At 49.8% G+C, this 5,717-nt stretch overlaps 1 protein-coding gene across 1 annotated transcript in view; it reads left to right on the top strand.

The window, feature by feature from the left end:
* Positions 1 to 2,414: 2,414 nt before the first annotated feature.
* Positions 2,415 to 5,717, top strand: part of LOC122266961 (uncharacterized) — a gene marked incomplete at its 3' end in the record, with an annotated part of 70,805 nt that continues 67,502 nt past the window's right edge. Inside the window, exon 1 of the mRNA XM_086541467.1 lies at positions 2,415 to 2,556. The remainder of the gene's footprint in view (positions 2,557 to 5,717) is intronic.

Here is a 5,717-nt window from a genome sequence, read left to right on the forward strand (position 1 = left end):
GAGAAAAAGAGAGGTGGAGAGAAGAGAGAGGAGAGGAGGGTGGATAAGGAGAGGAGTGAGTGGAGGGGAGAGGAGGATGTGAGGGAGAAAGGAGAAGGAGAGAGAGAGGGAGGGAGGGTGAGGAGAGAGAGAAGAGAAGGAGAGAGAGAGAGAGGAGAGAAAAAATATAAAATCAGGGGGGGGGTGGTGAAAAAAAAAAAAAACAAAACCAAAAAGGAGATGAGAGAGAGGGTCGAAGAGGAGGGAGAGAGGAGAGAGGGGAGGAGGGAGAGGGGGAGGAGTGTTAGAGAGAGTGAGAGGGGAGGGAAGACGGTAGGGAGAGAGGAGAGAGAGACTGAGAGAGGGAGGAGAGAAGAGGGGAGAGAGGAGAGGAGAAGAGAAGAGGAGGTTGAGAGGAGGAGAGAGAAAGAGAGAGAGAGAGGAGGAGAGAGGAAGAGAGGAAGGAGGGAAGAGAGAGGAAAGAGAGAGAGAGGGGAGAGAGGGAGGGGAGAAGAGTGAGAGATGAAGAGAGGAGAGAGAGTGAGAGGAAGAGAGAAGTAAGAGGAGGAGAAAAGGAGGAGGGTTGGAGAGGGGGGAGAAGAGAGAGAAGGGAGATGGGGACGGAGAGGAGGGGAGGAGGGAGGAGTAGGGGAGGGAGGCGGAGGTGAGAGGAGAGAGGGGGGATAGAGGAGAGAGAGAGATGATGAGAGAGGAGAAGAGAAGAGAGGAGCGAGGGAGAGGATGGGGAGAGAGAGGAGGTAGGGAGAGAGGGAGGAGAGAGGGAAGGGGGAGGCGAGAGAGGAGCGAGGAGGCGAGAGGGACTGGGAGAGGTGAGGAGAAGGGAGGAGGGAGAGAGGGAGAGAGGAAGAGGAGAGGATTGGAGGAGAGAGGGAAGAGGGGGGAGGGGAGAGGGAGAGAAAGAGGGGAGGAGGGCGAGGGCAGGCACAGAGAGAGACCGGAGGAGAGAGGAGGAGGAGGAGAGGGAGAGAGAGAAGAGAGAGGGGGGGAGAACAGCGAGGAGAGGATGATAGGCGAGGGAGGGGAGAGGAGAAGAGGGAGGAGATAGAGGGAGGAGGAGAGAGAGAGGGAGAGGGGAGGGGAAGAGAAGAGAAGGGAACGAGGGAGACGGAGGAGGTATCGATTGGGAGGAGAGGGGGAGATGGGAGGCGTAGAGGAGCGGTGCTGGAGCGGGAGCCCATCCCGGCTAGAGGAAGTGGGGGAGAAGTGGAGAGGAGAGGGAGAACGGGAGGAGAGGAGTAGAGGAGGAGAGAGGGAGAGATGAGAGAGAGAGAAGGAGGGAGAGAGGAGGAGAGAGAGAGAGGAGATGGAGTGGAGGAGAGGGTAGAGGGAGGAGACGGAAGAGGGAGAGAGAGAGGAGAGAGAGAGAGAGGGAGATAGGGTGAAGGAGAGAAGAGAGGAGGATGGGGAGGAGAGAGAGCGAGAGAGAGAGAGAGAGGGGGAGGGGAGGGGATGGGAAGACGAGGAGGAGAGGGGAGAGAGAGGAGGAGAGGAGAGAGGAGAGGAGGGGAATGAGAGAGTGAGAGAGAGGAGAGAGCGAGAGCGAGACGGAGAGAGAGCGGAATGGAGGAGAGGGAGAGGGGAGAGAGGAAGAGGAGGAGAGGGGAGCGAGGGAGAGAGCAGAGGAGGATGAAGGGGAGAGGGAGATAGGAGGAGAGGAGAGAGGGAGAGAGAGAGTGAAAGAAGAGGAGGTGGAGAGAGAGAATAGCGAGGAGGGAGAGAGGGAGAGGAGGGAGAGGGAGGGGGGAGGATGGAGAGAGAGAGAGGAGGAGGAGAGAGAGGAGAGGGAGAAGGAGAGTGATGAGTGAAAGTGAGAGATGAGAGAAGAGAGAGAACCGGGAGAGGAAGAGAGAGCGAAGAGGGATGGGGGAGAAGGGACGGTGAGTGAGGAGAGAAGGAGAGAGATGACTGAGAAAGTTGAGAGAGGGAGGGAGAGAGGGAGAGAGGGAGAGAAAAGGAGAGGAGAGAGAGAACGAGAGCGAGAGAGAGAAGTGAGAGAGAGAGGAGAGAGTGAGAGAAGAGGGGGAGGAGAGAGAGGAGAGAAGAGCAGAGGGACGAAGATGGGGGGGGGGGGGGGGTGGGGACGGGGGGGTAGGAGAGGTGGAGAGTAGTGAGAAGGAGCGGAGAGCGAGGGGGGAGGGGGGGGAGGGAGGAGAAGGGGGAGGGGAGGAGAGAGAGGATTGAGAGAGGAGAGCGGAGTGAGGATGAGAGGAGAGAGAAGGAGAGAGAGAGAAGAGGGGAGAGAGACGAAAGAGATGAGGAGATGGGGGGAGGAGTGTCGAGGAGAGGCTGAGAGGAGCTTGGAGCGAGAGAAGGGAGAAGAGGAGGGAGGGGGAGAGAGAGAGAGAGAGAGAGAGAGAGAGAGAGAGAGAGGAGAGAGAGAGGAGAGAGAGAGAGAGAGAGAGACGTCTGTAATCAGACGCAATTCAAGGATGACAAAAGATAAGGCGCAGAAAGAAACAACCTCAGAATAATCGACCATTTCCCTGCAACATTCAATGCTTACAGGTTTGCAGAGCGGCAGGGCCTTTGCATCAGGAGTCCTACTTTTCTTATAAGGTAAAAAAATCCCAAAATTATTAGTTTGATATATTATGCCAAGTGTTTCTTTGTATGTGTCTGTATCTGTATATAAACATATCTTTAAAGAGTCAGTATTTTAGAAGGCGACGCTGCACTGTTGAAACCAGTTTTCAGCAAGTGTTACTGAATAATGATTGGAAACTGTGAGTTAATTGTGAATCTAATATTGTTTTGCAGTACTGAGATTCATACATAGTAAATATTCTTTAATCATTAAGCCAAGGCCGGGTATTTAAGATAAAACAAAACATTAATAAAAAACATGAAGGTAGAATAAGAGACACAACATATCAGATGAAAATTTATCATTCATGAGGTGCAATTTTTTTGTCTATTTCATTTGAACATTTTTGCGATATGCTTACAATATACAGTCCCAATGCTCCTGTGTTTTCGTACAGGTTGAAAAAAGATGCTCTTTTAAAGCTGCCATTATGCACGATCTCACAATCAGTGCTTCTTTATAGAGAACTGCGTCACGTTTCACATTTATAAATCTCTTGTGCATTTTCTTTAGTTTGCTAAACTTTCAAGGTTTATTCTGTTCATAGAATTAGTGCGTCTTAAAATAAATACGAACTATCAAAATCATAATATAACTTTCCTAACTTTTTTTTTACCTCACTTCGTGTAACTGAAGTCCTCAGTATAATGTTATAAATAAGTTAATCAATGTCTTCATACAGCCAGGATGTTGATACGCTTTGAGCTCAAGGAGACTCTGTTGGTCAAGGGCATGGACCTCCCCCACCCTGACTATGCCACAGCCTCGCCGTGGGCAAGATCCTTGATAGAGTATTCTGTCATGAACCTGTCAAGGAGAAAGACTCAGTACTCTCCGTCTCTTTTGAAGGCCGAGGCGGAGAGGAACATTGCAGAAATCACTCCACCAGGTAATAAAACCTACTTCACGGATGGTTCTGTAGACCCCATTTCCCACACTGCAGGCGCCGGCTTTGCAGCAAGGGACGTAGCACATGCTATGCGGGTGTCCGACAATGCCTCCTCGCTCCAAGCAGAGGCTGTCGCTATTATGGGAGCCCTAGCCCATGCAGCCCAGACGGACGGGCATGTTGTCATACATACAGACTCTAGGGCCGCCATTGACAGCCTGCAGCAAAGCACGCCCCTTGATAACGTTTACCTTCTGACCACGATTCTCACTATTGCTCAGAGAATCCTGGATCAGGGTAGACGCATTATCATCAACTGGATTCCAAGCCATGTTGGTATTAAAGGGAACGATGTAGCTGACAGGCTAGCGGAGGAAGGCAGGAAAAAACCCTTGAGTAATCTTGTGGTGCATCCTAGCCGAGAACTGCTAAGGCGTAAATTGATGGCTGCAGGGCAGGTCGGTGCCCTGCAGCGCCACAATGAGGAAGCGAGAACCTCCCCCTCGACCAGCTGGTACTCAGACGCCACAGACTATGAGTCGCTGATACTCTCTAATAGAATACCAAGGCGAGCCGAAGTCAGTCTTCACAGACTGAGATTAGGCTATCCTTGTGCGTGGCAAATCATACCCACCATTGGGCATGATGAGCGACGCTGCAGCCATTGTAGCGCGCCGGACGCCAATTTAGAGCACTATCTGATGGAATGCGAGCACACTCGCTTCCTCAGGCAAGGGCCCAGAGACGACAGCCGCCGGGTTGGTAAGGCGGCTATGCCTATTGCTTTCCCCGTGGTAACTGGAGCGCCTTCAGGTAATCCAACCGCCACGGTAAGCATTCAGTTATGATGATCAGATGAGTCAGCACTTATAGCTGGCAGAGGCAGGGCCGCCTCGTGCATATAGCCCGGGCGAAGGGAAGCCTTCGCAAATCTCTCTGAACTGAACTGAATCTTCTGCAACAAGTTGTCTGGTTAGCTCATTGGTAGCGTGTCGACTTCACATCCCCTTGGTCGGCAGATCGAGCCTCGTCCAAGCTCGTGAGCTTCCACTGTCACCTGGCGGTTACTGACGTAGCTGGGCACTGCGTTGGGTAAAGACCAAGCTCAGATCGAGTCAACACTCGTTGGCACAATCAGCCATATTCTAAGTCCCTAAGCGCGCCGTGTACATGACATGAACATGCCGCGATTCTTATTCTAGAAGCACAGGTTCGTTGCAAAAGCGTGGCAAAAGCATGGCAAATACGTGGAAAGTATTGGAACAATCATGGAAACTCCGTAGCAAGGGGGTAGGCTTGTCACGATAGTTACACGAGTGAAAAAATCATATTTTTACTGTACTTTTTCTTACCAATACTTCATATTAGCATACTACATTTGAAAAGTAATATCTATATTGGTTATATTAGGCATCATTGTCCTAGATACAGATTACAAACTTTTTTTGGAAAACATGGATTCTGCTGATTTTGAGTTTGTTTACCTTTTGGCGGACTTTTCGAAGGAGAGTGAAGTTAAATGAATGGTAAAAGTAGTCAGGGACGTAAAATTAAAGCATATGATTATATGAAATATGTATACATTAAATCTATATGTATGATATATATAAAATGCGCATATATGTACAGTATATACAAAGATAAAATAAGGAAGATCTGTTCATAAACACACGATCCCTCTCATCCCGTTTGTTTTGAGTGAATTACCAACAGCGTGTTCGTGAAATGGTTGTCAATTCTTTAACTAGGAACAAGTACAACGACTGATTCATACCAAAATTGAATTATCTTATGTTGGTGCTACCTATGATTGTAGTTTCTCTTATGAATTTGTCGTTTGGACGGTGCCATTCATCCGAAACATGTTAACTTTGGAACGGTTGGTAAGCAGTTGACGCAAACGTGCCACGCTTTTGCGATCTAGATTACCGCCTTCGTGACACGAACACGACATGGACACAACATGAACATGACATGGCCTTATCCTTACCTTATCTAGTACAGTGATAATGTGCCGCCCTCACTTTCCCGTGGACGGCAGATCGAGCCCCTTTCAACCTTGTGGGGTTTCACTATCGCCTGGCGGTCACTGCTTTGGCTGGGCATCACGGTGGGCAAGGACCAAGCTCAGTTCAAGTTCTCACAAATCAACACAGACTGACACAGGTGGGCTCGTCATAATGCATATAAGCCCGTGCGAGGCATGTGATCTGCAAAATTTGGCTTATCCTTACCTTTACAAAA

This window comes from Penaeus japonicus, unplaced genomic scaffold, assembly GCF_977035675.1.
Source record: "Penaeus japonicus unplaced genomic scaffold, GWHDUDI00000001_assembly GWHDUDI00000011, whole genome shotgun sequence".
Classification (NCBI taxonomy): Eukaryota; Metazoa; Arthropoda; class Malacostraca; order Decapoda; family Penaeidae; genus Penaeus; species Penaeus japonicus.